Source organism: Stegodyphus dumicola, chromosome 11, assembly GCF_044657685.1.
Source record: "Stegodyphus dumicola isolate Sdum_Otavi_A_Nest chromosome 11, ASM4465768v1".
NCBI lineage: Eukaryota > Metazoa > Arthropoda > Arachnida > Araneae > Eresidae > Stegodyphus > Stegodyphus dumicola.
Genome location: NC_140778.1, coordinates 4,592,671 through 4,608,167, shown reverse-complemented (window position 1 = coordinate 4,608,167; position 15,497 = coordinate 4,592,671).

Below are 15,497 nucleotides of genomic sequence, written 5' to 3'. Positions count from 1 at the left end.
CAAATAAAATTCTTATATCGAACACAACTAAAACTCGATATAACTTACACTGATAAACTGATGTGTAATAACACTGATAAATTAAAATACTAAATGGAATATACATTAATTCTACATAGATAATTTTTTGTAATTTATTTCGCTGGGAATGTGTGGCCGCAAAATCCTGATTATATATACCCTTATTTTAAGGTTATCACATATCTGATGGTTTGACTTTTACCTCAAAACACAAAGAATCCACAAAATTCAGTAAAATTAATAACTTTATTTCCATGTTGAAAATTCTCTGAATCTTTTAAATATAAAAGCACACGCGCCAAGCAGTTTGCTTTAAATAAATATATGCAGCAACGAGAAGATGCGCTTTTGACAGCAACTCATTTCGAAAATCGAAAATTTTTCTAAATGTAAGAGATTTGTCGCTTAAATTAATTTTTTATTAAACAAAAAAAACAAAATAGAATCGCATATTATTAAAAGAATTTTATTGATAATTCAGATTCTGAAAACAAGAACATTGTTGCTATAAAAAACAAAGAAAAAATAAACAACATATTTCATTCAACGGGGGCCAACTTTGGCGCATGAACTTTTCAACATAAAAATATTTGAAGCATGTTATGGATAAAGGTTTATTTGATTATGGCAAAGTACTCGATGGTTATTTGCCTAAGGTGAAGGATGCCTTCGTTCGAGGACTGCCTAAAGGAAATTAGCTTGCATACATGTTACACATATGGAAAACTAAGAATATCATCCTGGCAACCAGCTCGTTTCCCGGGATTCGAACCCCGGACAGAACCACCAGTTGTTCCGTTAGACTCCGCTCAGTCCCTGGTGGGCTGTCCGATAACGGAAAAGTTCAAAATTTCATATTAGAGGAAACGTAGTAGCATAGTATAATTCGAAGTTATTGCCATTTCAGTAAAGTGACGAGATTTCAAAAATGTTTAATTATTTTATTTAGCTTATGACAAACTAAATAAAATAATTAAACATTCTTGGAATCGCTTCTCTTAACATACTGGTAGTTTGACCTGCATTCAAACCCCCGTGAACAAGCTGATTGCATGGGCGTTTTTATGGTTTTAACTTTTTGCAGTGCGAGATTGTTTCCCTTAGAAAATCTGTCACGAAAGCATACCTCCCCTTAGACAGATCGCCTTCACGTGCTTAATAATCTAACAAGCCAAACCAAACACAACCCGAGCGAGGACTCGTAGTCAAGGCACGTCATCATGAAAAGCTAAATAAATTGTCTCATATTCACATTAAACATGCGCAACAAACATTCGCTAAAACTGGTATGCAGGCAATCCATTCATCAGGATTTGAACCCGCTTCAAACTATTAGTATTCAACGATTTTACCGCTACTTCGTTGGCTGCCTTTTGTAGTATCTATAAGAAAAGTAATCGCAAAGACACAATCATTGCGTACCGACGGATGAACTAAGTTCGGAATTTAAAGAATAACTTTCATTCGTGCTATTGCTGTTAGCATTGACATTTGGACAGATGTTAATTTATTAACTATTCTTTTAATGTAATTAATTTATATTATTAAATAATTGATCTTCTGACTGTAATTTTTTGTGCGCAGTATATCTAACCCTTCCGTACACTAACTGTTTTAATTAATTTACACTCCATTAATTTTAAGAGATTTTATATCGATAGATTTCTTTCCAAAAATGTTTCAAGGATTACATATTTTTTTCTTTAGATTTCAAAACATTTTGTACTTAAAATCTTAATAATAAAATTTTTAAAACAAATATTCTAGAAATTCCTTCGGCGTATTCATTTATTCCATTTAGTTGAAGTTTCGAGTAGAATATCTTCCTTTCAACATTCATATAATTTTTATATGTCAGTTCGCCATTTCTACGGAGCATAGAGCCACACATACGAGTACAAAACTCAGGCATGCTGCACAGTTTTAACATTTAAGAACAGCACAGTTTTAACATTTAAGAACAGCACAGTTTTAACATTTAAGAATGTAAAAAGAAGAATATTACATTATAATAACGCGCATTTGAAATACGAAGGCAAACAAGAAAGCTGGTTGCAACATTTTATATTGTTTCTTGACGAATCAGAAATTGTAATCATTTTTCAATACAAAAATAAAATATTTGATTCTATAACATATAGGCATAAAGGCGTCCTCCGTTACAATTCTTATTTTTTCTTGTTTCTACTAAAATTCAGCAATGTACTATAACAACGTCGGATCCTGTTTGACTTTCATTTGTATAAAGTACCACAAGGCAAACAGTTGTAAAACGATTTATCTTCTTTCGCAAACTTTTAGTCGGCACACAGATAATACATACCTGCTGTCTGACAAAGATACTTCACTCTAAGGACTTTTTCCTAAAGTGCTCTTTTGAAAGAGACTTCACACCCTATTAAGAGCTTTGTGTCAACTGACAGCCGCCTGCAGAAAGGTAGGGAAAGGAAGACCAGATCGCGTCGTCTAAACACGTCTTAAGCAATCTTCGCGAAATTCGGACTTCGTGTATACACGTCTTAAGCATTTTTCGTGAGATTTGAAATTCGTGTAAAGACGTCTTAAGCATTTTTAAAGAAATTCCAAAAACGTTTAAACACGTCTTAAGCAGTTAAAGGGTTAAATTTCAACTTCTAGTTTATACGACGCATTACGCGACTAATGGACATGGCTCTTAGGAAGCTGTGGAGTGGTTGGATACTAATCTTCTTCCATTAAGTTCTCGCAGGCCAACTTCAGTAGCTGAGCCAGAATGCTGTGCTTCTTGAATGCCATAGTCCTAATTTTTAACTCTTTGAAATCCAAACTCTTCGCTAAGCTGTATCCTCAAAATACCCGAACCGCATGAAATACTTTTCCAGTTTCACAGCAATTTTCTCCACTCCACGTCCATTAACGCAGAAAATAGGTGTGATGATTTCCAGTGACATCCTTTGTACTTCCAGTGACATCCTTTGAACGGGGTCAAAGGCTAATGGAACAAAGATTCCATTAGCCTTTGACCCCGTTCTTTATAAAACTATTCTGAAGGTCAGATCAACAAGCCTTTCCGGCTTTGTTATGATCGCGACTGAGATTTGTTTATTTCCGTTATTTTATATAGGAAGGAATAAATTGTTTAAAAAATACTAAATATAATCCTTAAATTTTTAAAATGCTCTTTTATTGCTGTTTAAAGCTTAAAAGCACACTATACCACAAAAGAATCAACAACTAAATGTCACAATCATCCAAAAGATAAAAAAAAACCTCTTAGGACAAGCTGTCTGCAGTAAACTGATACAATGCATTTGGGGAAAGTGCACCTGCTATTGCATACCTTAGGAAGGGAAGAAAAAAGATTACAATCTCGGCCGTTTTCGGGCGGTTCTGGTTGTTTCAATGTAGGGCCGTGTCGGGCGGATTGGATGTGAAGGTGCATTTAATTACGGCAAAGCACACTAGGGCTATCTGCCTAAGAGGGGGGATGCCTTCCTGGAGGACTTTCTAAGGGAAACTGGCTCGTATACACGTTACGCATGGGGAAAACCACGAAAACGCCCATGCAGCCAGCCCGTTCGCGGGGTTCGAACATCGGACCGAACTACCAGTGTTCAGCGACTGATTGGATGTGAAGGAGTCAAACTTTCGTTACCAAACCTTCGCAGTGTCCTATGATATATCATTAGTACCTAAAGCTGTGCCCATGATATGGCGACATTCTGTAGCTGACTTGTTGCAACAGAACTGGAAGTAAATGATGGTTTTGATCTTCTAGCTTGATAGTTCCATTTCAGAAACCTCCATCGACAACCGTCATCGACGTCTTACGAACCAGGTGATAGAGTATAGGAGACGAGGCAAACCAAACCAACATATTTCTGGCAATTCGCCGAGACGTCGTACGAGCGAGAGCGGAAGTCTGCAACTCCACGGCTCAACGAGGGAATAGTCCTAGCGGCCGCCGGAAGAAATAGCGGCCAAAACGTCGATGCCTTTAGTCGATATACGGGAGCCGTGAACTGAGCATGCTGTTTTCCCAAGAATTACTTTATAACTTAATTGGAATGCTTTATCTTAATTGTGTTTTGTTAATTAAACAGTTAAAAAGGCCAAGTGTGTCTTTTGTTTACGTTAGTTTTGGTTATAGCCGAAAAGAGCGTTTTTCTAACATTTTGTGTGTTAGCTTTATTTATTAAATATCATGTTCTTCGCACTTAAACCATAAAATTCAATTCAACCGCAATATCGCAAAATAATTTTAAAGGAGCTTATTTTCCGATACACGGTCTCGCACGCTGGAGATAAAAATATTTTATTCCTTACAGTGTGTTGCCACTACTCACATTGAAATTCTTGAGTATCTTAATCAAAAATGCAGGGCTCTAATATTTGGTGGCAACAATCTGAAAAGTGAATCGACGTTTATAATAAACCAAAGCAAAATGCCAAAACGAAATTAATAGCCCTTCTGGGTTAACGCCTTTGGGGCTAAAGGAAAGGAATAAAAAGACCCTGCAATTATGTTGCATATAAATATGTAGTGAAATATTTTTTAGGGATTAACTTCCTAAGACTTTCACCCTTTAAAATATGACTAATATTTCTGGGAGTATTAACATCAATATTAAACCTCTCTTAAGATGACCAAAGAGGATTGATATAACCTGGATCCTTGTTTATCATCTTAGTGTTGACACTAACATTGTAATAATACTGTTATAAATTTTGTATATAGGTAAATAATTTTACTGGAATTACGTGTCAGTTAGTATTATTTTTTGTTATAATGTAATACAAAATGGTTTAAAAGGCAATGTTCTTCCGGAAAATTAAGAATACAGAGGCAAGTCCATTTAATATTGAGTAAATGCCTATCTCTCTAAGTTAGTCGAATAATAATTGCTTTGCTTGGAACAGCTTATCTTCATTGTTGAAAGCTGATCCGAAAATAATCCGATTGGGAGAGAGGCATCTACAAACCGTGATGATGATAATTTCTAGCAATTTCTCTCCAAGCCTACAAACTTTACCTGAATCGAAACGCCATCGTTGTAGTCAGAAATAAATATGTGCACAATTATTTTAAGTCATGCGTCAAAGAAAAATTTAACAAATAAGAGAAAGAGACTTGGCTGTCATTATTTAAACACCTTAGGTTGGATGATATCTCGACATCGAGAAGTAATTAGGAATAATGGTATAATCTAAATTATTTACTTCGCATACAGTAAACCCTTTCAAAGAGAATTTTGCGGAAAGCAATACCCCGTGTAAGAGCTAGTATAGTGGTTTCCATTCAATTTGCCCATCTCTGAAATTTTATTCATTCGCGGGGTGAGCGCTCGTTCAACAACACTGGATACTTGTATGCTTAAATCTCGTCAAAAATTAACAATTTTTAAGGATTTCCATGGATTCAAAATGTCGACAAAAGACTAGTGCACAAACCAATTGGCGGCGAAGGAATTTCAGATATGGAAGGAGGAGACGTCAAGGACTAATACAGAAACGAAGACAAAGAAAGCAATCATCAAGAACTAGATAGTCATCAGACCACAATGAAAAGAGAAATAATGAAAAAGAAGATAAAGCGCTGATGAGAATTTTAGAGAATTAACTTATGAGAAGTTAAATGAAGTGTTCAAAAAACACAGGAATCATCTGATTTTACAATGCAGCTTCATGCAAATAATAAAGCGAGTGGAAACTTTAAAGAGGATTTGAAAAACTCTATGCTTTCTGCCGCAAAACTTTTAAAGATCTACGGCAGCCATTGTGCCAGGCGAAATCCACCACCTTAACAAAAATATTTGTATCACGTAGCAGTAATAAAATCCTTTTCAATTAGTACTATTTCTTTTTTCCAATTCGTCCAACTCCTCGTAAGTTGAAAGCTTTTGATTTTCTTCCGTAATGCTTGGCCCTTATGCTTTTACAGACGGAAAATTGGTTGTCTGAAGCTATTTGAAATAAAATTCCATAGGCACCTAAACGTACAACTAGAAACTGAATCCCACAAGAGTAAACCCAAGGATGGTGGAACATGCGAGAGACCGTGGTCTCATAGTAAACCGGGAAAGCTTATCTCAATGAAGAGGCAAGAAATGTCATCCCGGGGAGTTAAACAGAATAAAGGTGGTTTTTTTTTTTTTTTTTTTTTTTTTTTTTTTTTTTTTTTTTAATTCAATCATACATTGGATAAGTAACTTCTTGTGTTTGAGACTAATTTTCCAAAACAATTTCAGGTAATGGTAATATGGATTGTAGCTTTTTAGTTACTAATATCCAGTAACTGCATATTTTAGTGAAGTATTGTTCCTATTCTTATTTCAACGATGGTGTCATATTTATTTAGTTTATTGAGGATATTGTACGATTTGCTTTCGAAGAAAATACACATATTTATTTGTATAGCCACCACTATCACAAATTGATGCTTAAAGAATTCCTTGCATTCATCGTCGTAGCACTTGCAGACTTGCAAGCTGGTCATACGGTTGGAATATGGAATTTTATTAGTTTTCTACGTCGTTTTGGTTTGGTTTTGTTTATTATGGCAAAGTACACTAGGGCTACCTCTCTATTGGCAGGGAAACCGTTCGTGGAGGACTTTCTAAGGGAAATTGGCTCGTATACAGTTGCACATGACGAAAACCACGAAAACGCCCATGCAGCCATCCCTGGATTGTTCTACATCGAGATAAGTTCTAGAATATATCAATGAGATGAGTCAATTATAAATGAAGGTTTGAGCAAGACATATGGAAAAAAATGACATAAAACTGCTTTCTAATTTACATCTGCATTTTAAGTAATATGCTTCTCGTTTCCCAGTACTTTTATTTTCGGGTTCTAAGCATTATTTGATTATTAAGTTAAAGAGAAATTTTGTAAAATAATCATTCCTATGCAACATTTAGAGCAGTGATTCTCAACCTTTTTTTTGTCGCGGCGTACTTTTAATGATTTCAAAATTTGGCGCCTCACAAAGAAAAGGATAACTTTAAAAGTTGTTTATTTACCTATAATGCACTGTGTAAAATAGTTTATGATAATAATTTCGAATGTAAAATAAAATAATATGTACTACAAAAAAAAGCAGTCCGTTTATTAAAGGATTAATTACAAGTTAATAATAAGAATACTTTTAATGAGAAATTTGAGCTTGATGATTTTGATAATTTCATTTATATTTAACCATAAAAATTACAATGCTACTATCATATCGTCTTCTATGTTTAAGAGTCTCAATCGTTTTTTCGTTTTTATGTTGGCTTATACTGAAAATCCGAATTCACACAAATAAGGTGTAGAGAACTGTAATAATATTTTTAAAGCTTTTTTGGCCATCATGCGATAATCTCATCTAATGTTAATCCAAGTTGAATTAATTGATTCTTCCAAATATTTAAAATTAAATTTCTATTATCAGAAAGTGAAATTAGTTGTTCCTCTTCTTTCAAAGTTAAATCAAGTACAGAAGTCTTCCACACCAAAATCAGCTTGGATGCCACAATTGGGGGAGCTAATTAATATCTTGAAAATCGAATTTCGCCAATTAACATGTGCACCATATACTAGGATTAAACCCACTGTAATTTTTATTATATACATTCCTAAAAGTCGGCGGCACACTTTAAGAATTTTGCGGCACAGTCGTTGAGAATCACTGATTTATAGCAAAAACAATTTGATGAAATGAATGAAATGAAATGCACATGAAATTCGTATCACCTTATACACACGTGACTTATTTTACCCAAAATAAAAAAACGCAAGATATGAGAGAAATATTTAAGGAAAGTGTGGAACATAAGCTGAAGCATGTATATATTTCGTAATGAAAGCACAATGAATTTGAGCCACATCTTCCAAAGAGGATTGGATTGGATTGGATTATTCAGTTATGGCAAAACACACGAGGGCTATCTGCCTAAAGGGAGGGATGCCTTCGTGGAGGGCTTTCTAAGGGAAACTGGCTCGTATACACGTTACACGTGGGGAAAACCATGAAAACGCCCATGCAGCCAGCCCGTTCGCGGGATTCGAACCTCGGACCGAACTACCAGTGTTCAGTGTCTTTACCGCTCGGCCGCTGGTGGGCTTTCTTTCTTCCGAAGAGGAGTTATGCGTTAGCAGAAAAATATTCAATGGGAAATGCACTTTGTTCGCCAACAGATAAAACCTTTGGGTCGTTAAATTTAAAAGGAAACAATAATGTATAAATGTTAACTCATGAAAATAAAAACTGTTTTTTAAACAACCCGAATAAATGTCTGCCCTCAATGCAAATTCAGTTTGAGGCTAAATTTTGCAATTAATATTGCGGTGAGTTTTTGTCGTAGGAGAGGGAATTTTTTCATGTTTTATACTAAAATAAAATATGAAAAGATAAAGAGTGGAAAATGATTCTAAATGTAAAAATATAAAAATTTAAGATTCGTATGGTTTGCAAAATTAAGATTATGTTTTTAATTTAAAAATATGGAACTTAGCATAAGTTAAAACATTGCAGTTCTAGGAACTATGTGTCTGTGATTGATGGTTCCTAAACAAAGGCCGCACGTTCGGCCTTTGCCGCGAGGTATAAAGTTACACTATGAAATTACTACCAAATCGCTGACCACCTGTCTTTTGCGGTATAATTTTTTTATGACTTGACTTATAACTTACCTTTTCTTGGTGATTAACTACTAAAGAGGTTTCGCCAGTAGATCGCATTAAAGTGCACTAGGCTATTTTCAAATAAATTGTTCAAGGGAAGTACCAACACCCGTGGGCGAAGAAAATTCAGCTGCGTGAGCAGGCATATCTTGATACTTCCGAAAGTAGGCTTTCATCATAAAAATTGTGCAGTGGTAAGCAATGGCATTAAATTGAAGCATGCAGACAGGTGCAGTGAGTTGTATGGCAAATGCAGGTGGTGAGTGCAATATAGGTAGTAAGAGTGCAGGATAAGCAATAGTGAGACATCATGAAAATGGCGCGAAGACAGTTTGAAGCTGTGAATAGTATAAGAGTTCAAAGTCCTTCAGAAGTATGCAGTAGCTAGAAAGGCCGTAAAAAGTTCAAAAGTTCGTAGAATCATACGATAAAGTAAAAATTCATACAAAATAATTTAAAAAATGAAATAGTAACATAAAAATCTTAAATAAAAAATTTCTTGATTAACATAAGTATAAGATGCAACACAAATAATAGGATAGAGTTCAAGTAAATTTTAAAATTAAAATTTACAAGTTACCACCATGACGAATTGTGATAAATTGTCCTTAGGCGTTTGACAGTCTATTCAATGGTTGGATCATAATCCAATATTTGTTTAATTGCGTTATACTGACTATGCTTCATCTTCTCGAAGAAATTGTGAGCTGTCATGACTATAAAGTTATGCACAGATGGAATATCCAGGTCGTTATGAATTATAGAGTTTCTCACGTACCAATGCTACGTAGAGTTTTATTTTGAAATATATCTACCTTTTGCGGTCAGTTTAATTGGCGATTGCCCAGGCCGGCACTGCATATAGCATGATCTGTCGAATTAGAGATATGTAAAGCATTTTCTTTATTTTTAGACTGAGCTTCGATTTTTTTGCCGATAATAGGATAAACTGCCATGTAGGCTGCAATTGCTTTGTTTAAGATATAAGAAATATGATCTTTGAAGTTGAGAGACTTATCTATGTAAACACCTAAATATTTATAGGAATTAGCTACAGGGATTAGACTTCTATCTAAGTAGATATCAGTATTAACACTTAATCTGGTTTTATATCTCCGATAGAGCACGATACAACATTTAGAGGCGTTGAGCTTAATTTTCCAAGTGTTGCACCAGTGATTGATCATATTGAGATGCATTTGTAAATTACTTAAAGCGAGCTGGGGACTTCTGGATTCAGTCAGTACTACAGTGTCGTCAGCGTATTTGAGTATTTTCGTGTTGAATGGGCGCGGGAAATCATTGATATAAACATTATAGAGCCGGGGGGAAAGAACGGATCCTTGCGGGACCCCGCTATGATTTTTTTTTTCTGACAGATAAGGCGTCACCGCAACGAACTTGAAAAGTCCTGTTTTTCAGATAGGAACTAATGGGTTTTACGAAACTGTTTGGAAGCAAAAATTTATTCACTTTATGCAGGAGGTCTGCATGCCACACTCTATCAAAGGCCTTTTCCAAGTCGAGATAGCATGCAGCCACCCCGTTTTTCTTAGTAAAGGCTTGCGAAACAAATTCCACCAAATTGAGAATTTGATGAGTCGTGCAGTGTCCACTGCGGAAGCCGAATTGCAGATCATCTATTAAATTGAGTCTTTCGAGATGGTTAGTGAGCCTTGAGCAGAGGATTTTCTCAAATACTTTTCCTAATGAAGGTAAAAGACTGATAGGTTCTGTAGGAAGTGAAGAGCTTAGGATCTTTCTTTGGTTTTAAGATATTGACTATTATTGAGTGTTTCCATTGCTAAGGGAAATAATTATTTCGTATGCAGGCATTAAAAATATTGACTATGTTAGTAATACAACGTCTAGGAAGGGCTTTAAGTGCTTCATTGCTAATTTGATCATAGCCTTTGGCTTTCCTTGTTTTGAGTTTGTGAATAATTTCTCTTACTTCTCTTGCTGAAGTAAAGGGAAGGAAATTTGTTATAGGATAATTGTTAATACTGTCAATGGTAAAATTAACTTCTTCTTCTTCTTGGGGGTTATTCTCAGGTGGGTGAGATTGAAAGATTTTCTCTAATTCATTAGCCATTATATTAGCAATCTCGTCCCCAGATTGATAGGAGATTCCCATGTGATGAATTGCATGAGTTTGATTTGGTCTGCTATTTCTTAGAGATTTAGCAATTTTCCATACTGCTTGATCTTGAGGATCCAGTTTTGATAGGAAAAAGTCTCATTTTTTGTTTCTGAATTCCATAATATCATGCTTGATTTTACTGTTTAAATAGTTGATGTGCCTTTTGGTACGAGGGTCTCCGGACCACTGCCATTCCTTGTGTTCTCTATTCTTCTCTGCTATAATATCTTTTATATATTTAGGAAGGGAGAGAAAATTAGTGCTTTTGCAGGGATAAGTCGCATTATTGATTGCATCTTTCATTTTAGTGGTGAATTTATAAATTTCATCTTCGATATCACCGCAATGATTATAATTATTTCTGCAATTATAGTCTTCAAAACTTCGCCGTTTCCGTTAGCACCAAATCTTGTTGGAGAAGTGGGAGCAGCAAAATTGAGGTCGTTGCTAATTAAATAGTTATGTAAAATATTTCCATTGCTGTTTGATCCTCTAGAATTCCAGGCATTATGCTTTTGCGTTCAAGTCTCCTGCGATGATAGTCGGGAAGTTGGTGAAGGTTAAGATATCCAGGTGATTATTAGTCATCAGATTATTAGGAGAATAGCAAATAGAAATAAATAGGTAGGCTTCATTTAAAGCAGTATAAATGATAGCTGAAGTAAATACGAGCAGACTATAGTAAGGAAGATCATATTCAGTATGCTTTAAGTGATTTTTAATGATAATTGCAGTACCACCCCATCTACTTCGGGTTCTGTCTTTCCTTATAATATTGTAGCCGTTAATTTTAAATTTATTGCAAGCTTTAAGGTGAGTTTCATCTATCATCATGACATCAATGTTGTACTTATCCAAGTAATCTTTAATTTCTTGATATTGTTTTATGACACCGTTCGCATTGAAATAGAAAATTTTTAAGAAGCTATTGGTAGCTGAAATCATCGCGTTTATATTGCTATGAGGTCTAAAAGTCATAGTCTAAAGAAGTGAAATATTCAATTGCGGCCATTCCGACCTCGAGTTTACCCATGATGTTTTTTGCTTTTTTAAATTCTGTAAAGAATTCTTTAAATTCTGTAAAGAAATGTAAGAATTTTAGGAGTTGGGTTTTTATCCACTCAAAAAATGAAACTTCTTTAGCTTCGCTTTCTTGTTTATTTTTGTTTTCCTTTTGAGTTGTCCAGCTTGGTTGATTTTTAGGTTTTTCGTTTTCCGTAGCTCCAGGGAGAGTAGGAAAATCTTCTTTATTTAATTGAAATTGTTTCTGTTCATGATTTTCTCGTTTTGATTGCTCTTATTGAAGACTCTTTTGGGTAGGTTGTCCGGATGGTATTTACATTCCTTTGAATTGCTCGGGTGGCAATAGCCGCACAGAACGCAGAGCGCTGGTAGTTTGTCCTTGTTCTTCTTACAGGTGTAAGTTTCGTGCGGTTGGGCGCATTTAAGACACCTAGGTTTGTAATGGCATAGATCTCGAGTGTGTCCGTATCTCTGGCACCTGTGGCATTGCACAGGGCCAGGTCTGGATTTGTAAGCACGGACTATGACGTCTAATCCACGAAGTTGCTTTATGTTGGCAGATTTGTTTACCCTTTTCGTTTCTTTTGACCTCGACTAAGAATATAGGTAGTTTAACAATTTTTCCTTCTCGGAATCTTTCGAGCTGACGTATCTTTCCTACAGGAATTCCGTGTTCAGTGAGTTCTTTGTGAATTATTTCCACGTTTGAGTTTCTAGGCAGTTTCTTAATTACTACTTTGATTGGTTTTTCGGAATTAATTTTGTATGTGTGGAATTGCACACCTCGTTTGGCCAGAAACTCCGTGATTGCGCGATAGTCATCTTTATCCCAGACTTTGATGTTGAGTGTATCTCCTGTGAGATTGCCTTTGACTATTTTTACTCCTAAATTTTCGATTTCCTCTTTTAACGTATCCCAGTTGGCTGTAAAATCTGAGAGAACAATTGAGGGAATATGTCCAGTGCTATTTTTGGCGAGAGTAAATCCTGCGGACTCTGAGTTCGATTCCTGATCCATGCGGTCATCGTCCTGTAGGTCATTGAACTTATTTTTCTGTACGGGTAGTTCAGCTTCCGATGAATTTGAATGCGTTCGTTTATGCGTGATGCGGGGGGTTTTAAACCCGTCGCTGTCAGTAGTAATTTTCTTTTTCTTATTCTTAGATATAGTCGAACGCTCTATATTTTTTGCATCGCTTTTTTGTGTTTTATTAGATGCTTTTGCCTTTAACATAGCATCGCTTTCGTTTTTATTTTCCATAATGGAATTGTTTGTTTGATTTTTATGCATGACGGCCAGATTTAAGAATGCGTCGTAATCTTGAATGGTGCGTTCAAGTTCCGCTATACGTTTGAGATCATCGCTTGTTTTGTTTTCAACTGAGTTGAATTTAAGGAGATCAGCAATAGCTTGCTTTTTTAGGGTTGTGTAAGAGCTAACATTGGGTGGGAGATTAGCTCTCTCTAAGTGTATATTAATTCTACCGAAGGCTTGTTCGGCGGCTGAGATTTCATTATCTAAATTTTCGGATGGCTGACACTCACTCATATTTCACCGAGGTAAAGCATAACCAGGGAATCAAAAAGCAAAAATATCTTACCTAAATCCAGAGCAGTAGCTTTGGTGAAATACCGGAAGGCGTACTCCAAGGAGAAGAAAAATATCCAAATGATCGTAAGTTTTTCTGATTTAAATTACATATAGAAAAAGACTATACGAAAAAAAAAAAACTAATGATTAATAATTTTTTTTATTAAATAATCATAATCTCAAACAGTAAACGTTATTTTAAACATCTACAGCATCGTCGAATTAAAGCCTGTTTCCATGTCAGATGTATTTCAAGAAGAAATCTCAAACTTTTAGAAATCTGAATAACTAAATTCCCGAAGAATTTGATAGTCCAATATGTATAAGCTGCATTCGTTTCTTTACATGCTAGCAGGTTATCCCAGATTTTTCTCACAGTGTTATCAAACATAAAATGCAGTTCGAGAATACTATGCGTTTGTTTAGAAACCGAAACGAAGGATTTGTGAGATTTCCTGCTTGACCAAGTCTCAAATTTAATGTTTTTATATTAATCTCCATAAGTCTGACATAACTTACGTGACTCAACTACGTACGGAATATCGATTCGACTATGAAAAAAACTTATCTGAATTGAGTCAGATTTCTTTTTAATTTATTGTTTTTAATCAACATGTCTGTAATCAATGTGTGCACTGATTTTTTTATGCCAGAAGTTGCCTGAGATTACAGTTATCATTATACAATTGCAATGAAAGTAAAACATAATCGTAAAAATAAAATATTTTAACAACGATTGTAATTAAGACACAATAACAAGCCGAATAAATACTAATTCAGAAGTCAAACAACAAAAATCAACTTTATATTTACAAAATTGTAATGCCAGGTGCACGATTGTAATGCCAGGTGCAGGATTGTAATGCCAGGTGCAATATATATTCAAATATCTATCTTCAAATCTTTGAATAAGATTTATATCGCAGTTCGTGGATTTTCAGAGGCGTTACTCATGTTCGTTAAATAGTAATAGATATAATATAAAACTGAGCTAAAAAAACTATTGAAGCCTTAAAATTTCTCCAAATTCTTGCTATAAAAATTAATATCATAATAATGCTAATTAATTGAAAGGCTGAGTACGATTGCTTCGACGGCGTCTTATTTCAGACAATTGGCTTACAGGATTATTTTGTCGTACTATAGATTTACAATGGTAGAATCGGGAATATAGTTTCTACTGCCAGACAGATCTCCGATGATGTGCCACAGGGCTCCTATCTTTCTCCTCAACGTTTCGTTTATACGAAACAAGGATTTACTCATATACCTATCATACCACCTCGTTTATATGAAACGAGGATTTACTCATATACCTATCATATTCTAAATCATCCACACACGACGATTGCACTTTTCGCTGACGGCAAGTAAATTATGACAAAGAATTTACAATTACAATAGTCCTGCTTCTACTAAAGCATTACCTCAATCTTCTGGAAATAAGATTGAGTTCTGTAGGATTCTAGTCAGTATTAAAAAATCCGAAGCAATTATTTTTTAAAAATATCACTTAACTCCACTATTTGATAAAGAAACAAACTGGGTTGAAGAAGTTAAAAGTCTAGGTGTTACCCTAGATAAATTTAAATGTTTCGCAAACATCTAAGGGAAACTGTTCAAAAATCAACATCACACATACAACAATGTGACTGTTTGTGGATATGCAAATTGTATTTCTGTCGTTGAAATGAGAATTGGCGCAGATTCAAATTTGTTAGGATTTTTAAGCTCGCGTTTGGAGCTTCAAAGAATTACTGGAGGTGCAACGATGCATAGGCTCTTCTTAGTTGCACTTCTGAAGCTAGAGGTTTGCGGCATGCTACGCCGTTCCTTAGCCAACTTGATGATTGAAGGCCAACAAAGAGATTCTGTCAACATTATGACTCTAATAACTATGAAGTTATTAGAGTCCTACATTGCGGTAATCGCAGGTTACCTCACAGTCCACTACACATGAAGAACATAATATACAATGATCTTTAATAGGAAGAATGAATCACATGGTAATTCCTAATAAACAGATCTTGTATGAATCTGTTCTTAGTCCTGCTCTATTTTATGCTAGCTAGT